Source organism: Manis pentadactyla, chromosome 3 (genome assembly GCF_030020395.1).
Source record: "Manis pentadactyla isolate mManPen7 chromosome 3, mManPen7.hap1, whole genome shotgun sequence".
Lineage (NCBI taxonomy): Eukaryota > Metazoa > Chordata > Mammalia > Pholidota > Manidae > Manis > Manis pentadactyla.
Window position 1 is genome coordinate 6,169,216 of NC_080021.1, and position 23,385 is coordinate 6,192,600.

Here is a 23,385-nt window from a genome sequence, read left to right on the forward strand (position 1 = left end):
GACCATTTCTAAGACTTCCTGACACCAACTGGGCGACTGCAGTTCAGTTCTGACACTAACTACTCAGTCAGCATTAGATTCCACAGTCCTATGGGCACTGCTCACAATAAGATTGCCCCACTTGAGAAGCAAGTCACACCGGGGTCCCCAGACCCAGCTGCACTTCTCACTGATTGGGTATCAACATGGGGGCTCCTGCAATGCCCCTCACATTCCATAATTCTCTGGGAGGATGAAGCAACAGAGAAAGAAAGATAAGATATGTTCTTGAGTTAATATCTTATGTTGGGAGGAGAAAGTATCATGGCAAATAGTATGAAAGATGCCCGTGCTCTGGCTGCAATACTGGGCCAGGTTGTGTGCTTGATAACTGGGAGGTGAGCTGCGTGTCTGTGTGGCTGGAGGGTTGATGGCTTTGCATGGAGGACACCAACTGAAGACTGGAAAGTGAAATATTGAGTAAAATCATCAAAGTTGAAACTGAGACGGTCTCCTGGTGGCTTGGGAGCAGCATTACTGGCCATACAAGGTGGGTGCTCAAAGTGGAGTTAGCCATGCTCAGATAGGGATTAGAACTTCTCAGGGGGCTGAGATTCTGGGCCAATCTCAGCAGAGGGAAAGAACACATGGGAAAGGCCTTTTCTTATTGAACAAGAGTATTATGCCAGACACTGCTGGGCTTCATTGTCTCAGAATTCTCTAGAGTACCCTGAAGGCAGGTATTATGCTTCTTATTTTACAACAGGTAATCTGTGGCTCAGAGAGGTTAAGCTAATTTGCCCAAAGTTGCAGGACTCCTAGCTGTGGAAGGCAGGGGTCTAACCCAGTCCGGGCTGACTTCCAAGACCCGGCTTTTTTCATTTCATGGTGCTGCCTCGGCTGTGGTTGGATTATACCACTGCCTTCCTGAATTCTGAGTCCGCTCCACCTTATCATCTCTCTCCTAATCATCCCTCCGGAAACCAAGCTGCTCAGTTTAATGAAACACAAGCCACTGTGACATAAGCCAAACCCAGAGGCGCCCTCAGAATGGGACAAGACCCAAATCTCCCCAACAGAGTATGTGAAACCCAATCTCCTTCATTAATCATGCGGTGCCAGAGATCCCACAACATACACTTCTTGGTCAACTGAATTCCGAACACCGTTATCTCCACCAAGAGCAATTAGCAAGTCACACATTTAATACTGGGGGAGGAAGTCAATGTCAGGGGTGAGCAGTCTGAGAGGCTGTGTGCCTTCCCTGCCCTTGCACACGTGGAGGGGAGGCCTGTTCTGCTCCCGCACTTGGAGAAATACAGGTTTTATTTCTCCAGAGGTTCTGTACTTGTCCCTTCCAGTGGCCTGCTGCCAGGAACACGGGTCTGATTTCTCAGGCAGACTAATCCTATTTCTCCCTCAGGTGCAAATTCCCTCTCTAATCACACCCCTCTTTGCACCTTTAATTAACAGGCTATGGTGATCAAGCAATCAAGCCTTTTAAGCCCACCTTATTATTACATTTTAAATGTCTGATGCAAGAACTTACACACAAAGATGCCAGCATCCCTCTCCCTGCACAGTTTTAGCTTCACTAATGCAGGGGGTGGGAAGCGACTTTGATTTGGGGGAGATACACATAGTTTTTGTGAATTTTCATGTTTCTGATATCTTGTCAATTTCAGTCTTTCCTTTTGTTTCCCATAATTCATTTCCTAAATGCCAGAGAGTAAAAAATACCAGTATTTTTTTTAAATCCCAGGAAAAATAACCATACATATGTTTCATTAGCACTTTGCATTTATAAAGCTCTCTCACCTGTACCAAGCCAAGGTTCTGGCTGCTGCCTCTTCCTCCAGACTTACCTCTCCACCCACCATCCGGCTGTTGGCGCACCAGCTCGGCCCACGGTCCCTCCGTCAGGTTCTTGAATGAGCCATGCTCCCCCCACGACAGGCCTCGTGCTGCTCCTGCCCCAGGGAATGCCATCCACCTTTCGTCCACCCGTATTTCCCCCAATCCCACTTCAATCAGACACCCCCTACTCACTGTAACACATTTTAGTTCAAACTTGAGTTCCTCTGATTTTATTACAAGTCAGGATTGTTTGCTTTATATGATCTGGTGATCCTGGGGTTTTCTGCCAGAGCAATTAGCTCTGTTGCAATCACATACTTTATATTTATTTGATATACTTTGTGTGGTTATTTCATTGGTGTCTATTGTCTCCACTAGATTCTAACCTCCGGAGAGGGACACCTTGGTTGTTCTTTTTGTCATTTTATTCCCAGCACAGAGCACAGTGTTCAGTGTATGGTGGGTACTCTGCATCTATCCACCAAATGATTTAATTCTGTTACATGGGAAACCCATTGTGAGTATCCACAAGTGCAGAACCTGAGGCTCAGAAAGTTCATGTAAGTCTCTGAAGTTCTGTCAGACACCAAGTTCATTACTTGTAAGAGCTGAAACCAGAAGGACCCCATGGAATCATTTCAATTCCTCTCTTAACCCCATCCTTTACCTTTTAACCTAATTTACAAAGTTCTTCAATTTTTATGGGGCTACTGTCAACAAACATGAACCTAGCCTTCCAATTTCTATATATTTACTGTACCCACTGCCACCACACACACACACACACAAGCCATTTTCCCTGACATTGAGGTAGGGTGAGGAATGGTCTCATAATCAAGCACCATATCTGGAGAAGAAAGATGGAAAGCCAAGTCTATGCTCTATACTCTACTGATTGTTGGACATTTATGGGAAAGTTCTTGATGGGCGTCTATCTTCAGGGCTTGGGAACACAAAGTGAGTGTGTCAGTTATCATGTTACTGTCTGGGGGCTGCAAACCTACCCTTTCATACTCTGCTTTGGGGTGTTGGACTATAACTCAGCCAAATTTCTGCTTGGAGAACTGGTTCCATTTTGCCATCTGCTGATACGGAATGTTTGAGGGCAGCTGGGAGACTGGAGGAGAGAGTGGGCACACCTCCTGCCTGTTTGCTACCTGTTTCTGGTTTTGCTTCTTGACTTTTTGAGCTGCACTGAGGCAATGCTTCCTCATCCAATAGTAAGCCACTCATTTCAGCTTGCTGTGTCCCCGAAACTCACAGAATCAGCCTTGTCACTGTCTAGAGATGCAGCACGAGCTGACCAGGGCTCTCCTCAGAAGTCCGAACCTCAGCTCTGCAGGGCTCTCCCTCTGAACTCTCAAGTGTTAAGAATTCCAGTTTTTTCTCTTTGTTCCTGTTTTGTCTTTTCAGGTCTTCAAAATCTGGCTAATAATTAATTACATTAATTTTTCTCTTTAAAAATAACCAGCATGGATTCTGTCTCCTAATTGGCCCCTGGCTGAGAAAACAGACATGAGTAAAATCTATTGCATAAAGTTGTTACAGCAATTAAATGATAATATGTAAAAAAAAAGTTTCCTAAATTAAATAGGGTAATATAGTTAATTTTTATCTTGTAGGAGAAGGTACAGCCATTGCAAATGACTCCAGATAATAGAACAATGATCACTTTGTAAATGCAACTGGGAGGTGTATTTTGTCCCAGCCTAAAAAGAAAAGTTGTAATGGTTTAAGGTGCTCACAATGAGAATTATGAGGTCATGGTTTTCCTATTAGTAAAGAAATCCAAACTGAGGCTGGTTATAACTCCTACAACTTCTATACATGTTATATGAGAATATATATGTATGTATATATATTTATATGACTGTATGTTCATTAATTCAATCAATGATTCATTTTTAAATGTGTACTATGTGTATTTTACTTTTTAAAACACTTAAAATAGTGAATAGAACATGCTCATAAGCAGCTTACACTTTGGTGGTGGAAATAGAACAAAATGCCAGGGAAACACAATGACTTAAGGGACACTGTGGAAATAAACACACATTGTTACAAGACCATGTAGAGAAGGGAAGTAACCCAGGAGAGGTATAGAAGTGAGCCAGGCTGGAAGCTTTGCAGTCTGGGAAGTAAGAATGAAGGATAAAGTGTGGTGAGGGTGGGTAGGGGCCAAGAGAGAAAATGAGCAGAGCTGACCCTGAGTGTGAAATAGAGACAGAATTGTGGTTTGTGCTTCCTTGTTTATTTCCCTCTTTCTGGTGAGCATGTGATGATGAGAATACTGTGCATATCAGAGTCTGATTTGCACTTGAGCAGAAAAGAACCATTCTAGCCTTTCTATTTCTGCTTTATCCTCTTACTGGAATAATTAGAAAGGAATTACATAATCAGAGATGCTCAAGCATAAGAAATTGTCTGATATAGACTCTATGTTGAAACAAGCTATCTGATTACATATTCCAAACTTACAATGGAGGTCACTGAAGTCTGAAGAGGCTCTGGGATTGCCTTGGGTTGGACAGACAGTGTACATGCAGAGGAAAGCCCCTTAAATCCTTTTACAATGCCACACTGCTGCAGTCACATGCTCGCTTTTTAAAACATTTTAAATTATTTTGTGAAGCTTCCAAACCTTCATTTCAATGCACAGTCTTAGTGTTTCTTATCTTGTTTCTGTCCTTACGAATTCATTTTATTTTCTGATTTGGTTTGAAAGCCCAGGGGAATTTCGGACTCAGAAGAAGTGGCTTGGCTTGGTGCACATTAATCACCAGCACATTTAGATGACTAAAAGTGGAATGAAGCAGTCACCTTGCAGGATCTGCTCAGATTTTCCAAAGCAGGGCCATCCCTTGTGGCATAGCAGGCTGAGAGGAGGCCTTTTAAGAGGTAGGATAAGGTGCCCAAAGGAATATGCAAGACGGAGCACAGACATTTCTGAAACAACAGAAATGCCAAATAATTCCATTTTCAGCATTATTTAGATGCCAAGAGAATGTACGTTCAACACCTTCAAACCGTCCTTTGGCCAGTCTTCATCCCTGAGTCCTACCTAGTTTTTCATTCTTTCCCCTGCTGAATAATCCAAGAATGACAGTTATCTAAAAAGGGGTTAACTACTCACCCAGGTGCGGCTGTGGGTTAGAGGGAACCATGCCAAACAATTTCACCCCTCTCGCTGTTGTTTGCTGGTTTCAAAATATCTTAAAATCTACCCACTGGAGACAAATAGATAGCTATGTTTTTGATCACTGATGTCTGAAGGGTTAAATGATAGATCGCTGTCAATATCAAAAACATTCCATGTCAGACAGTGAAGTGTTTGGACAGACAGGTGGAGACGTTGGGAAACCCTGAGCTGGTCACCTACAGTCATAAAGGCAACTGGTGGGGTGTGGTCCTCGTGCAAGGGGGCTGGTAAGAGGGAAAATTCTGATGTTAGAGAGAACCGAGCTGAACATTTAGAAGTACGTGGTGACAAGGAGGAAGCCAAGTGCTAGAAATAGGGCACAGAATCACTCAGGTGTTACCAGGAACGTCAAACGCTCTGACTTGGAGCAGACTACTTTGAAAGTCCTCATACCCTCCACCAGGACTTATCTTAGAAACTGGGACACGGTTGTCTCTTGATGCAGGAATCATGTAGTTCCACCTCTGGAGAGAAGAAATACGCAAGAGACAGGAAACCAAGAAGTGAACAAATGCCCTCTAATGTGGGCCAAGGGTGAGGTTAAATGGGGTAGTAATTATTATTCAACAAGGAAAAGCCTAATAAGCTCAGTGAAATTTGTGACATTCATATACACACAAATACAAATATAAACACATGCAAGTACAGATAAATTTATACAGAACATATGCACATAACCATTTGCATATACATGTATGCACATACACATGCACAACACACATATACTCTTAACCATGCATACACACATGTATATGTGCACAGATAGACATGCCTGTATACAGGGCAAATATGCACACATATATATGCAACCATGTAGTCATATATGTATACAATTGGCCCTTGTGCAACACTGAGCCCTTGCACAATAAAAAATCTGTATATAACCTTTGACTTCCCAAAAATTTACTAATAGCCTACTGTTGACCAGAAGCCTTACTGATAATATAAACACTCAATACATACTGTGATTGTTATATGCACAATATAAATTATATTCTTAGAATGAAATAATCTAGAGAAAAGAAAATGTTTTTTCAAATTGTCTCAAATCTCCAAAAAAGTCCAATATATTTTTTGAAAAAAATCAGTGTGTAAGTAGATCTGCACCATTCAAACCTGTGTTATTCAAGGTCAACTGTGTTTCATAAAGTCAAAGATGGTTCCACAAATCAAATAATATTTGATGGATTCCTTGTAGTTCACAAGTGTTCTCAGATGCATTATCTCATTTACACAGACAGCTTGAATCACGTTCTCTCAATGTTGTAGGCACTCAATTGCCCTTCATAGGGTAATAGAATACCTGGCATGAGCCTTGCCAAGCTAACCAGTGCCAGGGGCAATTTCTATGACAAGGTTTAAGCTGTCAGAGTAATTTCCTGGGGTGGTTAGGAAAACACAGCTGGTACAGGACAAAAAACAAACAGTCATGTGAGAAAAACCAAACAGGCCTAAAGCCTGAACATAGTATCTGGAAACAGAGGGCATAAGAGAGATAAATGAAGAACTGGAGGAAGGAATGTATCAAAAAGGTGGAGGAAGGAAAGATTATCTATTCCATTTCTGTCCTGAACTGGGCCTTGCTGGCCACCCGTGACCCTATTGTATCAGTTGCCAGCTACCAAATGTGTGCGCACATCGATCTGAGCTGAAGACCCAGGGGCTGGAGCACACAGGGTTGCTCATTATTTATCATAAGTAGGAATGAGGTCTGGCAATTTCAGCTTCATATAGCAATAGCTTTATGAGTCAAAAGTAACACACACAATTACAAATACCTCTCATTTCAAACCAATTTCTATTAGAATATGAGGCTTAAGAAACTGCTTTAAATGAAAAGCTGTGGACCGCCTCATTTTTAAGTCAAGTTAAATTACAGCAAGGTGCTCTTATTGAAGCTGCAGAAAGACAAAGATAGGTCACTCTTAGAAACGGACAAAGCTCATTAACTATTGAAACTTATATTACTGGCGAAATGCAGACTGTACATCATCAGACTAAAATAAAAACTTTTCTTGGGTACTAGATTGGATAAATCATTTATTAGGGAAAAATGAGTCATTTTGAAGAAAAAATAGTTCCCTCTGGCTAATACCTATACTTCATTAGCTAAATGCAGTTACAGAACCAAATAAGCTGAGAGGGGGGGTTGGCAGGGGGAGGCATCTCCCCCAACGTTTCCATTTTTAACAAACAGACAAAACCCTAAAAGTTCAGGCAATCTACTGAAGGCAACACATCAGGCCAGGAGAGTATCTGAGACTAGAGTAAAATTATCTAAGTTTAAGCCAACTGCTTCCCATGATGAATGTCAGGAAAAGAGTAAGCCTTTGAAATTTTTCTTAGAATTTAGAATTAATAACTTGTTTGAGTCTTACAAACATTTGGAGTAGAAAATACCTTCATCAATCATTTAAACATAGGTCAGGCTTCATTCTAGACAAACTTAACAATGGTTGAATATGTATCCTGTGGGAGGCTACATTATTTTTATTGATAATAAATCCCACACTTTCTTCCAGTTAACTCCCCTTCAGAAAATCCACACCTTAGCCAGCTATGTTTTTGATATTTTATATCATTACACATAGTTTGCACCCATGCCCACCTTTAACTGGCCATATAAACACCAGCAAGTGATTCTCTCAGAGATGGTTTTCTTCTCTGCAAAATGGAGTTTCTTTCCTACTATCTTCAAGGGATTGTTGTAAATGGCAAACAAGATGAAGAGAAAACACATTGTAGCTTTCTGCTGCAAATAACTTTAACTTAAAAAAATTGCTCTAAAGCGTATATGTGAAAAAATATGTCAAAGCAAAGAGATTGGAGAAAGAGCGAATGTGTTTTATATTGAATATGTTAGAAATGATGGTGGCCTAGTACTGGAAATGCAAAGAAACAAATGGATGAAACAATTACATATTAAAGAAACTTGTAACCAAGTGGATATTTAGATTTAAGAAAGAGGAAGAATTTAAAGATATTTTGGTTAGATCAGAGAAAAAGAACAAATTAGAAGGAATAAACTGAGGTAGGTACTGAAAATTTTAGGTTTATGTGATGTCAGCGTCTCAGTCAAAATATCAAGGAGCACTTGGTGAGTTCTTTCTGACAGCCTAGCACTGGGTGAATAGCCTCTGGATGGCAACAGAAACTATGGAGTCACAGTGATGCTGGGCAGCTGCCTGGCAATCCAAAGTCCTACATATTTCCCCTATCTACAGAATGGGTTTCTAGCCACACTGTGTGTAAGGAGAGCCCATGAGCCTGGCCAGGGTTGACTGGACAACACGTGGGCAGTTGATCCACATCATGCCAGTCTCTTCCCTTAAGAATGAGAAGCAGATCCAAAGAGAAAATCAGACTTTCAACGTGGCTAGACATGTAACAAGGATAAAGGAACTGTGAATGCCAAGCACTTCTGCTTGAACTGCAGCCAGTAAAAGAGAATAAATCATGTGTAAAAAGAGAAGCAGAAAAGAAATGGAGAAAGAATGATACACAACTCGGCTTTTCAACATGAATCCAATTCCGAGTCCCTGAATTCTGGCTGGCTTTCTGTCCTGAATGAGGAATTCCTGTAAGTCTGCCCCTGCTTTGTTGTTGATTTTTTTCCATTTCTCCCTTCTCCTTTCCTTTCCTCTACTCTTTCATTCAGGAAGCCAATGTGCCTCACATTCGTTTGCAAACAGAGAAAGGACTAACAACAGAAGAATGACAGTGATCACCCATAAAGTGCATCAAGTGAGGAGCAAATAGGGGAGCCCTAGAGGACCAGTATCAAGGACCAAATAGAGGAAAAGGTGCTAAGAAGATGGAATGGAAGTGAACAGAGACCTGGAGGTTGACTGTACAGACTGTACAGTGTGCCCAGAGTAAACACTGGTGTATTATATATATAAACAGGGCATATAACAGGTTAAATATTGTTAACTGTCCTTATCACTTATAAAAATGTAATAATAATAACAAAGAGAGCAGGAGGAGACTGCTGGAGGTGGTGGCTAGGTTTATGGCATGATCATGGTGATTATTTTATGGAAGTTTACTTCCAAACTCATCAAGTTGTACACATTAAATATGCACAAATTTTTATGTAAAAAAAAAAAGAAAAGAAAATGAACTGAAAAGATGACAACATGTGAGGTGAGACAGAAACCTCCTCCCCAAAGCACACATAATATGAAAATATAGCAAATAAAACTAATCCTGAAAAAGCAAAGGAATGAAGGCTGCAACAGACTTCCCACATCTGGGGAAAAGAGAAGACCACATGGAAAAGAGTAAAGTACCAGGGCCGTAATGCAGCAGGACTGAAGCCTTTCCCCAATCCCAGTTCACTGTTGGAAGAAAGAGAAACAGAGCAGGGAATGGGTGGAGGCCTAGGACTGCTGAAACTCAGCCCTGGAGATCTGCTCTGGGAACATAAACTTACATTACATGGTGCTCTGGAGACAAGTGGGGTTGGAATACTTGGAGAGACTGAGATTCCAGCTGCTTATGGAGAACAGGTACACACAACCAGCTATTCTGGGACAAAAGAAAGGCAGGCACTCTGAGAGACTTCCCAATAGTGAGGGGGTTGCTAAAGGGGCAAGTATTGCATAGAGCTTGCTGCTCAGGACAAAGGACAGGTGGACAAAATTGTCCTGGTGCACTCTGCCCAGCAGGTTGGAAACTTTCAGGAGCTTCAGGTACTCCATCCACCTGGCTGGCAGTGCAGCTCCGAGGTCCTCCACCATGATATGCAGCCTGCCACTCCTTACCTCCAGCCAGCATTGGCTCACAAACCTGTTACCACTGCCATTGTGCTAGGCCAGCCAGAGGGTGGCCCCGCCTGTGGAGGCTACAAGGGCATAGCATAGAGACTTTTCCCTGCATGCTCAGCCCACTAGCCCTTGCAGTGGAGGCAGGCACTGCAACTGGAAAACAGAAAACAGGTCTTTTCTCCCCACAGGCATCAGAGCTGCTTGCCTGTGACCCCTGCCATCACTCCAGGGGCTGAGCGGCTCCAGAGAGTAGAGCTTCTGGGCACTAGAGGGTGCTGCCTACACCAAGTTACTATAAATATGAAATGTCAGAAGAACCTGGTATAAATGAAAATACCACAAACAGGAGAAAGAGGGCCAAGTGAAACTGAATTTATCAATTTTCCTGAAAAAGATTTCAAAATAAAAGTCATAAGCTCATGGAGCTACAGAAAAATATTCAAGATCTCATGGAGGAATTCAAGAAAGAGATAGAAACTTTGAAAAATACAGTATCTGAAATGAAACATACAATGGAGGGATTTAAAAGCAGATTAGATGAAGTACAGGAGAAGGTAACTGAAATAGAAATTGGAGAACAGGAATACAAAGAAGCTAAGGCACAGAGAGAAAAAAAGACCTCTAGGAATGAAAGAATATTAAGAGAATTGTGTGACCAATCCAAAAGGAACAATATTCACATTATATGGGTACCAGAAGAAGAGAGAGAAAAGGGATACAAAGTGTCTTTGAAGTAATAATTGCTGAAAACTCCCCCAATCTGGGGAAGGAGGTTGTCTCTCAGGCCATGGAGGTAGACAGATCTCCCAACACAAGGAACCCAAGGAAGATAACAAGACATATAATTACTAAAGTGACAAAGATCAAGGATAAGGACAGATATTAAAAACAGCCAGAGAGAGAAAAAAGATCACATAGAACAGAAAACCCATAAGGCTATCCACAGACTTCGTAACAGAAACCTCATATGCCAGAAGGTAGTGGCATGATATATTTAGTGCAATGAAACAACAGAATGGCCTCGAACCAAGAATACTCTACCCAGGAAGATTATCATTTAAATTTGAGGAAGGGATTAAACAATTTTTCAGAGAATTTAGCTACCACAAACCATCTCTACAGTGTATTTTGGAGGGACTGCTATAAATGGAAGTCTTCCTAAGGCGAAATAGCTGTCACCAGAGAAAATAAAACTACAGTAAAGGAAGTAAACCAATTCATTACTATGCAAATGCAAAATTAAATCAACTATGCTGAAAGTCAGTCAAGAGATACACAAAGAGTACAGAATATGATACCTAATATATAAAGAATGAAGGAGGAAGAAAAAGGGGGGAAAAAAGAACCTTTAGATTTTGTTTGTAATAGCATATTGAGTGAGTTAAGTTAGACTGTTAGATAGTAAAGAAGCTACCTTTGGAACTTTGGTAACCATGAATCTAAAGCCTTCAATGGCAATAACTACATATCTATCAATAATCACCATAAATGTAAATGGTCTGAATGCATCAATCAAAAGACATAGAGTCACTGAATGGATGAAAAACAAGACACAGCTATATGCTGCCTACAAGAGACTCACCTCAAACTCAAAGACATACACAGACTAAAAGTGAAAGAATGGAAAAAGATATATCACGCAACTAATAGGGAGAAAAAAGCAGGAGTTGCATGACTTATATCAGACAAAATAGACTTCAAAACAAAGAAAGTAACAAGAGACAAAGAAGGACATTACATGATGATAAAGGAGTCATCCAGAAAGAGGATATAACCATTATAAATATCTATGCACCCAGCATAGGAGCATCTACATATGTAAAACAAATACTAAGAGAATTAAAGGGGGAAATAGAATGCAATGCATTCATTCTAGGAGACTTCAACACTCCACTCACTCTGAAGGATAGATCCACCAGACAGAATATAAGTATGGAGACAGAGGCACTGAACAACACATTAGAACAGATGGACCTAACAGACATCTACAGAACCCTACACCCAAAAGCAGAAGGATACACAGTCTTCTCAAGTGCATATGGAATATTTAAAGAATAGATTATATACTAGGCCAGAAAAAGAGCCTCAGTAAATTCATAAGGATTTAAATTGTACCAACCAGCTTCTCAGACCACAAAGGTATGAAACTAGAAATAAATTATGCAAAGACAACAAAAAAGCCCACAAACACATGGAGGTTTAACAACATGCTCCTAAATGATCAATGGATCAAATAAAAATAGAGATCAAGCAATACAAAATTTGGAGAAAAAGAAAAACAAAAACTCAACACTGCAAAATCTGTGGGATGCAGCAAAGGCCGTGCTAAGAGAGAAGTATATTGTAATACAGGCTTACCTCAGGAAATAAGAACAATCCTGCATGAACAGTCTAAGCTCACAATTAATGAAACTAGAAAAAGAAGAACAAATGAGCCCCAAAGTCAGCAGAAAGAGGGACATATGAATATTAAAGCAGAATAAACAAAATTGAGAAAAATAAAACAATAGAATCAATGAAAGTAGGAGCTGATTATTTGAGAAAATGAAAATAGATAAATGTCTAGCCAGACTTTTCAAGAAAAAAGAGTCTACATACATAAACAGAATCAGAAGTGAGAAAGGAAAAATCACTATGAACACCACAAAAATACAAATTATTACAGAATACTATGAAAAATTATATGCTAACAACTGGATAACCTAGAAGAAATGGACAACTTTCTAAAAAATATAACCTTCCAAGACTGACCCAGGAAGAAATAGAAAATCTGAACAGACAAATTACCAGCAACAAAACTAAATTGGTAATCAAAAAACTACCTAAGGACAAAATGCTTGGACTAGATGGCATCACTGCTGAATTTTATCAAACATTTAGTTAAGACATAATACCCATCCTCCTTAAAGTTTTCCAAAAGTAGAAGAGGACGGAGTACTTCCAAACTCATTCTATGAGGCCAGCATCACTCTAATACCAAAGCCAGGCAAAGACACCACAAAAAAAGACAATTACAGACCAATATCCCTGATGAATATAGATGCAAAAATAGTCAACAAAATATTAGCAAACTGAATTCAAATATACATCAAAAAGATTGACCATCATGATCAAGTAGGATCTATTACAGGGATGGAGGGATGGTACAATATTAGAGAATCCATCAACATCATCCACCACATCAACAAAAAGGACAAAAACCACATGATCATCTCAACATATGCTGAAAAAGCATTCAACAAAATTTACATCCATTCATGATAAAAACTCAAGAAAATGGGTAGAGAGGGCAAGTACCTCAACATAATAAAGGTCATATACAACAAACCAACAGCCAACATCATACTTAACAGTGAGGAGGTGAAAGCTTTTCCTTTAAGATCAGGAACAAGACAGGATGCCCACTCTCCCCTCTTTTATTCAACATAGTTCTGAAGGTCCTAGCCATGGCAATTAGACAACACAAAGAAATAAAAGGCATCCAGATTGGTAAGAAAGAAGTTAAACTGTCACTGTTTGCAGATGACATGATATTGTACATAAAAAAACCCTAAAGAATCCACTCCAAAAGTGCTATATCTAATATCTGAATTCAGCAAAGTTGCAGGATACAAAATCAATACACAGAAATCTGTGGCATTCCTATACACTAATGATGAAGTAGGAGAAAGAGGAATCAGGGAAACAATTCCATTCACAATTGCATCAAAAAGGATAAAATATCTAGAAATAAACCTCACCAAGGAAGTGAAAGACCTATACCTTGAAAACTACAAGATAATCATGAGCAAAATTAAAGAAGTCACCAATAAAATAAAATACCTAGGAATAAACCTAACCAAAGAAGTGAAAGACTTATACTCTGAAAACTACAAGTCACTCTTAAGAGAAATTAAAGGGGACACTAACAGATGGAAACTCATCCCATGCTCGTGGCTAGGAAGAATTAATATCGTCAAAATGGCCATCCTGCCCAAAGCAATATACAGATTTGATGCAATCCCTATGAAACTACCAGCAACATTCTTCAATGAACTGGAACAAATAATTCAAAAATTCATATGGAAACACCAAAGACCCCGAATAGCCAAAGCAATCCTGAGAAAGAAGAATAAAGTAGGGGGGATCTCACTCCCCAACTTCAAGCTCTACTATAAAGCCATAGTAATCAAGACAATTTGGTACTGGCACAAGAGCAGAGCCACAGACCAATGGAACAGACTAGAGAATCCAGACATTAACCCAGACATATATGGTCAGTTAATATTTGATAAAGGAGCCATGGACATACAATGGCGAAATGACAGTCTCTTCAACAGATGGTGCTGGCAAAACTGGACAGCTACATGTAGGAGAATGAAACTGGACCATTGTCTAACCCCATATACAAAAGTAAACTCAAAATAGATCAAAGACCTGAATGTAAGTCATGAAACCATTAAACTCTTGGAAGAAAACATAGGCAAAAACCTCTTAGACATAAACATGAGTGACCTCTTCTTGAACATATCTCCCCGGGCAAGGAAAACAACAGCAAAAATGAATAAGTGGGACTATATTAAGCTGAAAAGCTTCTGTACAGCAAAAGACACCATCAATAGAACAAAAAGGAACCCTACAGTATGGGAGAATATATTTGAAAATGACACATCCTCTAAAGGCTTGACATCCAGAATATATAAAGAGCTCACACACCTCAACAAACAAAAAACAAATAACCCAATTAAAAAATGGGCAGAGGAACTGAACAGACAGTTCTCCAAAAAAGAAATACAGATGGCCAACAGACACATGAAAAGATGCTCCACATCGCTAATTATCAGAGAAATGCAAATTAAAACCATAATGAGGTATTACCTCACACCAGTAAGGATGGCTGCCATCCAAAAGACAAACAGCAACAAATGTTGGCGAGGCTGTGGAGAAAGGGGAACCCTCCTACACTGCTGGTGGGAATGTAAACTTGTTCAACCATTGTGGAAAGCAGTATGGAGGTACATCAAAATGCTCAAAACAGACTTACCATTTGACCCAGGAACTGCACTCCTAGGAATTTACCCTAAGAATGCAGCAATCAAGTATGAGAAAGATCAGTGCACCCCTATGTTTATTTCAGCACTATTTACAATAGCCAAGAATTGGAAGCAACCTAAATGTCCATCGATAGATGAATGGATAAAGAAGATGTGGTACATATACACAATGGAATACTACTCAGCCATAAGAAAAGGGCAAATCCAACCATTTGCAGCAACATGGATGGAGCTGGAGGGTATTATGCTCAGTGAAACAACCCAAGCGGAGAAAGAGAAATACCAAATGATTTCACTTATCTGTGGAATATAAGAACAAAGGAAAAACTGAAGGAACAAAACAGCAGCAGAATCACAGAACTCAAGAATGGACTAACAGGTACCAAAGGGAAAGGGACTGGGGAGGATGGGTGGGTTGGGAGGGATAAGGGGGGGAAGAAGTAGGGGGGTATTAAGATTAGCATGCATGGGGGGGGTAGGAGAAAAGGGAGCGCTGTACAACACAGAGAAGGCAAGTAGTGATTCTACAACCTTTTGCTATGTTGATGGACAGTGACTGTAAAGGGGTTTATAGGGGGGACCTGGTATAGGGGAGAGCCTAGTAAACATAATATTCGTCATGTAAGTGTAGATTAGTGATACCAAAAAAAAAAAAAAAGGGCAGTTCCTCTGTGGTGACCTCCAATGAGTTCTACACAAGGGTATAAAGGGCATATAAAAGTGTAGGCAAAGGGTCTGTTTATGTTTATACAGAAGATCAAAACCTAATTGGGCTACCCCGAAAATGAACTAAGATACGATATGAAAAAGAACTTCCAACATCAGCACTCTCGGGAAGACTCAGGCCAGAAGATGATCATCAAGAAAACTCCAACAAAGATCCACGCACTGCTACAGCTGTAGATGCACTCATCCCACCAGTTCCTGTACCATGGGAATGAGGAAGGAGATATCTAAGCTGGCCTGTGCATACAGTAAAACAACAAATTTGACTGGATCTATACTGTTGGAACTCAAGCAAGAATTAGGAGAACTGCAAATTGTAGCGCTCCAAAATCTTACAACTACAGACTATTTACTGTTAAAAGAACATAAGGGATGTGAACAGTCCCCAGGAATGGGTTGTTTTAATTTGTCTGATTTCTCTCAGACTGTTCAAGTTCAGTTGGACGATATCCACCATATCAGAGATAACTTTTCACAAATGCCTCAGCTGCCTAACTGGTTTTCTCGGTTTCACTGGAGATGGCTGGTAATTACAGGTATGCTTTGGTTACATAACTGTACTCCTATTATGTTAATGTGTGTGTGCAATTTAAGTAGTAGCTTAAAACCCATACATGCTGAAGTTACTCTACAGGAAGGTATGTCAAAGAAATAATTAATCTTCCCATGTTTTCTTCCGCCTGCTACTTCTATAGCTTTTCTTCTTCCTTCCTAATTACAACCCTTAAATAGAATTTGTGCCTCATATCAAATTTACCGAGTATCATAATTCTTCCAAGTGGTACAGATACCTCAAGACAAATGCTGGGCATAGAAGCCACAGGGCATAAATATGCAAAGAAGTAAAAAGCTAACCTTTTCAAACAATAAGGCTTCTCTCTCACTTACCAATTTTACATTTCCCTGTATGGCCCCGGAAGATGACTGGTTAGCCAGAGACGGGTAATATTCCTCAAGGGAGGAACAACCTAAGACAGGCACAGTTGCCGGGGGGGTCATCAGGTGAGAAATTGGCGATCAACAGAAGTGAGGCTTAGAACCTCCCCCCTCATGTTCTGAGAGAAATCTTCTGCATACGTGGATGTTTTATTGCCCTTGTCTAGCTTGGATTAACACTTAGTCTACAGGCACATACCTGATCATCTACATTTGCTCTCTTACAACACTAAACTATGTTTTCTACCTTTATCTTGCATCTACCTACCACTTCAGCATTTTATTAAAAATAATAATAATAAAGAGAGAAATGTGGTATCCACATATAAATCATGTATAAAAATCAAATGAGTATTCATATTTGAACTGACTGTTTATAGTTCATAATGCATGAGCAAAACCGAAAGTTTCTGTGATGACTGCCCTTGTACTGTTCACCATGTAACTTATTCAATATGTAAGAATTTGTTCTACATGTAAGAACTTGTTTGTTATGCCTCAGAAGATTGGAGACTGACGAAAATTAGGCTTGGGGTGGATTAATGATTGTGCATTGAGCATTGACTCCCCTATACAGAATTTTATTGTTGTTAACCATTTGATCAATAAATATGACAGATGCCCAAAAAAAAAAAAAAAAAAGTACACACTTCCAATGGTAAAATAAATAAGTAACCAGGATGTAATGTATAGCATAAGGAATATAGTCAAGATATTGTAACAGCTTGGTATGGTGATAGCTGGTACCTAGAATTGTCATGTATATAAATGTTGAATCACTATGTTGTACACCTGAAACTAATGCAATGTAATACTGTGTGTCAACTACCCTTCAATAAAAAATAATTATCTACAAGAAAAAAAGACAATGTTAGAAGGAACAAAATCTCAGTAGACTCATAGACACTAGGAAGGGAATACCCTTACCAAGGGGGAGGGTTTGGGACAGGCGTTGGGGGGAGGGGGAAGGTGCTAAAGGGACACATGATTTACAGTCACAATGTAAGTTGGTCACTGGGAAGGTAGTACAGCATGGAGAATATAGTCAATGATTCTGTAACATCTTACTATTTTGGTAGATAGTAACTGCACTAGAGGGGGTAAGGATTTAATAATGTGGGTAACTGTTGGACCACTGTACTGTATATCTGAAACCAACATAAGATTGTATGTCAATGATACTTTTTTTAAAAAAGACAATGTTAGAGGACTTTGTGACCTATAAAATGTTACAAAAAAAAAAAAAAAAAAAGAAGTCACCAATAAATGGAAATACATCCCATGCTCATGGATAGGAAGAATTAATATTGTCAAAATGGCCACCCTGCCTTAACCAATCTACAGATTCAATGCAATCCTGATCAAAATACCAACAGTATTCTTCAACAAACTAGAAGCAAATAGTTCTAAGGTTCATATGGAACCACAAAAGACCCCAAATAGCCAAAGCAATCCTGAGAAGGAAGAATAAAGCTGGGGGATTACGCTCCCCGACTTCAAGCTCTACTACAATGCCACAGTAATCAAGATAATTTGGTCCTGGCACAAAAACAGACCCACAGATCAATGGAACAGACTAAACAGCCCAGAGATAAACCCAAACATATATGGTTAATTAATATATGATAAAGTTGACATGGGTATACAATAGGGAAATGACATCCACTTCAACAACTGGTGTTGGCAAAACTGGACAGCTATATTTAAGAGAATGAAACTGGATTATTGTCTAACCCGATACAGAAAAGTAAACTCAAAAGGATCAAAGACATGAAACCATAAAACTCTTAGAAGAAAACATAGGCAAAACTCTCTTGAATATAAAATGAGCAACTTTTTCCTGAACACATCTCCTTTGGCAAGGGTAACAAAAGCAAAAATAAACAAATGGGACTACATTAAACTAAAAGCTTCTGTACAGCAAAGGACATCATCAGTATAACAAAAAGACATCCTACAGTATTGGAGAATATATTTGCAAATGGTATATACGTCAAGGGGTTAAAATCCAAAATATATAAAGAACTCACACATGTTAACACCTTAAAAGCAAATAACCTGATTAAAAAATGGGCAGAGGATCTGAACAGACACTTCTCCAAAGAAGAAATTCAGGTAGTCAACAGGCACATGAAAAGAAGCTCCACATTGTTAATTATCAGGGCAATGCAGATTAAAACCACAATGAGATATCATCCCACACAGGTTAGGATACCCAATATCCACAGGAAAAGGAACTACAAATGCTGGTGAGTATGTGGAGAAAGGGTAACCCTCCTACATTTATGGTGGGAATGTAACTTAGTTCAACCATTGTGGAAAGCAATATGGAGGTTCCTCAAAAAACTAAACATAGAAACACCATTTGACCCTGGAATTCCACTCCTAGGAATTTACCATAAGAAAACAGTATCCCAGATTCAAAAAGACATATGCACCCCTATGTTTATCATAGCACTACTTACAATAGCCAAGATATGGAAGCAACCTAAGTGTCCATCTGTAGATGAATGGATAAAGAAGAGTGGTACATATACACAATGGAATATTATTCAGCTGTAAGAAAGAAACAAATCCTACCATTTGCATCAACATGGATGGAGCTAGAGGATATTATGTTCAGTGAAATAAGCCAAGTGGAGAAAGACAAATACCAATGATTTCCCTCAATTGTGGTGTATAACAATGAAGCAAAACTGAAGGAACAAAACAGCAGCAGACTCACAGACTCCCAAGTAGGAACTAACAGTTACCAAAGTGGAGGGGTGATGGAGGGTGGGTGGGGAGGGAGGGAGAAGGGGATTGAAGGGTATTATGAGTGACACACATGGTGTATGTGTGCGTGTGTGTGTGTGTGTGTGTGTGTGTGTGTGTGTGTCACGGGAAAGACAGTGTAGCACAGAGAAGACAAGTAGTGACTCTGTGGCATCTTACTACACTGATCTCAGTGGCTGCTTCTGAGCAGTGTGAGCTTTGTTTTGTTTGTTTGTTTTTTAAATGCTTGGTTTTTGTCTTTAACATTTTAAATCTAGTAGATTGCAGTGTGGGGGGACTTGATAATATGGGCAAATGTAGTAACCACAATGTTTTTCATGTGAAACCTTCATAAGAATGTCTATCAATGATACCTTAATAAAAGAAAAAAAGAAAAGAAAGTGAACTGGAGAGTTAGGAGAAAACTGAGAGGAACATCTTCCACTGTAATAACTGTTAAAAAGGCCAATATGCCAGCCTCCACCAGCCCCGTGTGTCACCACACTGACTCCATTGCAACTATTTTGGTTAAACTGTCCCACTTACAGCAGTAAATGTACATAACAGAAATCAAAGAATTATACAGAAAAAAGCAAGTACCACAAATATGGCTTGAAAAGCCATGAATTCAATGAATATTTATGGAGATTTTACCAGATGCAAATCTCAGTGGCTGCTTCTGAGCAGTGTGAGCTTTGTTTTGTTTGTTTGTTTTTTAAATGCTTGGTTTTGTCTTTAACATTTTAAATCTAGTAGAACAAAGTTTGATAAGGTACTTCAACATGAATGTGACATAAATCTAAGCAAAATGCTTGTAGAGCCCAGAGGGAGTTAATTCTAACAAAGATGAAGGAAGTCCTCACTTGAAGGTGTCATTTTAAATGTCCTGAAGATAATGCACAGTAAAAAAAGGAAGATCCTTCAAGGCTGTGTGAACAGATGGTATAAAAAGCATAGAGGGCTGAATTTTTCCTGGCAATCACTCTGTTACATCTAGAGTCTTGGATGCTGGAACAGAAGCAGTGTGAAAGGAGATGAGACAGATACTTGGGGGTCTTATGCAGGGTTTGAATGTCAAGCTAAGAGGCCTGAAGTTTATTCTTTAGGTAGAATGCAGAGCACTTTCTTCTCTCCACTTGGCTCCTAAGTGCTTATTAGTATTTAGTTTGCATGCATCTTTCAGTAGCCAATTCACGACTCATCCCTGAATATATTGTGTATTAGATAAGACCATGCCCCGTTTATGAGGTCCTGGGATGTTGAATCCATTTCACAAGACTGGACTTCTCCATCTCACGTTCCCTACATCACCCAAACACCTGCTCTGTGGCAGGTGCTCACGGGGTTAGGGGTAAAGTGTTGACTATGCCAATGATAGCGTTGTGTCGCGTATCTCCTGTCTTGCAGAGGAGGCAGCTGGGAAAACAAGTGAACTCAGCAAGTATTTGCAGTCTGTGAAGGCAGGTTGTCAGTTGTTGTCCAAGGTAGCAGGAGGAAGGCAGGTTCCTGAGTCAGGAGAGAGAGAGGAACACTGGAAGGACCTGAGCAGGCCAGGAACGGTGGGTACCTGGGGGCTGCACCCCTTACCAGGTTAGGCTCAAGGGAGAAAAAGCATCAAAGTGGATCAAGTGTCAGTAGCGATGCCTATAAGACAAGGGAGAGGCAAGTGCTTCAGAAGTCAAGGAGAAGGCTAATTTGGGGGTTCTCTTGGTAGAAAATGACTCTCACAGACATGCTGTGATGAGATATCTTTTGAAGCCCGGGAGGTTGGATGTGCCTCTGAGTTTCTAATTCTCTAAAGATATGAGAACTTTCTCTGAGTTCAGCATCTGACAGGCCCCCTTTCTGACATGCTGCTATAATTAGGTGCCAGGAAAAGTTTTAGATGTCTTCCTTCCAATAATCAGAATGATTTAGCTTACTGCGTTCTATCTTTGCCATGGTAACTAGGGACAGGAGTGACTAATTTGGTGCTAGACTAGTCCTCCTGGCTAGCATATTTCATTCTTGTTTTCCGGAGGTCTGATGTCTGCTTATCCTTGCTTTAATTTGCTTTGCATATCATATTGGAACATGCCAGCTGTTCTTGCAGCCCTGTTTCTGCCCCCCACCCCAACCCACGCATTGAAGATTCTTCCTGACACCTCCACCCAGGATGCCTCCGGATACTCAGGGAATTTAAGGGGAGTGATTGAAACAGGAGAGGGCATTCCACTCACACCTTTGCTCACTCACTAAACATTTTTGGATGGTTTACTATGTTACTAAATTACAGGCTTTGAATTAGGGCTGGGGACATGGAGATGTATGAGAAAAGTTACCTGTCATCCCACATTCACAGTTGGCCAGACCTGTTCATAGACAATTTACACACAGTGGGGGTGAGGGCGAAGGGAGGCATGAAATGTGGAGGAAGAGCACAAGCTGGGGACAGGAACACTCAGAGTGACCACTGTGCCTGATGTTCCACAGCTGCTGGAGTATACAAGGGTCAACTGTGGCCATTTAAGTCAACACCGCTAGCCTCATTTTACATATGGATAACACTGAGAGATTAGGTAAATGGTCTCATAGATAGAAATTGTGTGTGTGTGCATATGTGTGAGCACAAAGAGAGACTATTCTGATTTGAATACTTTTTATTCCAAATGTGATTTCCTTTATCCTTTTGAGTTGGGTTAGACATTGAGAGCGAAGAGATCACCAGTCTTTTTCTTGGACAGAAAATGGCTTTAGACTGAAGCCTCTGACTTGGAGAGTTTCTGACCTTGGCCAAGTGTCTTGCCAATGGGTTTCAGCCCTGGGCAAGTTTGCTATGGATTCAGTGTGCCCAAAGAAAATGACAGTAAAAAGTTCTTGGGGTGAAAAGGTTATACCCAACTTTATTCTCACAGTGGCAGGGCAGTCACTAGAATTCCATTCACTCAGAGCGAGTCTGCATGCAGCAAGCCAGTCTCTGCCTCTGGGCCCCTCTGTCCACACAGCCATCCCACACAGCCATCCTCCCGTCCTCTGAACAGTCTTCCTGCACAGCCGTCCTCTGGGCCTCTCTGCACAGTAGTCCTGCACAGCCATCCTCTGGGCCTCTGTCCTCGGCGCTGCCCCCACTCCAGCCTCTGCTCTGCTCTCCTGCAGCCTTGCAGCCCTGCCACCATGTCACACCCAGAGCACTGGGCAGAGCTCATTTTTATAGAGTCAACAGCCATGTATTGCCCTCAGGTGTGCAGTGAGCTAGTCAACCAGGGTCAGGTGAGAATCCTGGCCACAGGAACTCTCATTTTATCCACACCAAGTTATGTAGGCTTTTGAGTCCCGTTTCCCTTGTCACTGACATGGAAGCCTTTCCCAGAGGTTTGCTGTGAGGTTTAATGTGTTCATTTATGCAAGAATATTGAATATTGTACTTAATGCATAGGAACTGCTCAATAAATAATACTTCAAACAACAATTTATGAAAAAAAGTGAGCTCAGTGGGTGAAGGAAGACAAAAATAACCAGAAAAAAGTGACTGTGGAAGAACTACAGGAAAGATATGCTGTCCCAGAAACACCTTAAAAAGATACACTAATTTTTTTGAAGAAGTGACATGTATTACACAGTCAATAATAAGATTTTGCCATTTTTTCCCCAGTTAAACTAAATTAAAAATCAAAATTATGTCCAGGAGAAGAAATTTTCTGGCATATAGTAGAGCAGAGATTTGATTTCAGTAAGAGGTTAATTTTAGGGAGACTGTTTAAACTATCTTCATCAATGTCTCCCTGACTTTAATCTTTCAAACCACTAATTTATGGCTCCACATGGAAACAATAACCATCTTTCGATATGTTATTTCACCACCTATATTAGAAATATCATTGGTTTCTTATTATTTGCCACATAAAATTCAGAACTTGTATCATTCATCCAAGGCCTCTCAAAATGTGGGATCAATGTGCTTTCCTAATCTTGTTTTATGACACTATTTACAATGAATCATGGACTCTACATGCCCAGAGTTTAATTGGCATTTTCTAACTTTCAGACACATAACTCAGGACTGATATATATATATATATATATCTGACACTGAGGGTTTAGGTAAATGGTCTCAGAGATAGAGTTTGTGTATGCAGAAGAGAGAGAGAGAAAG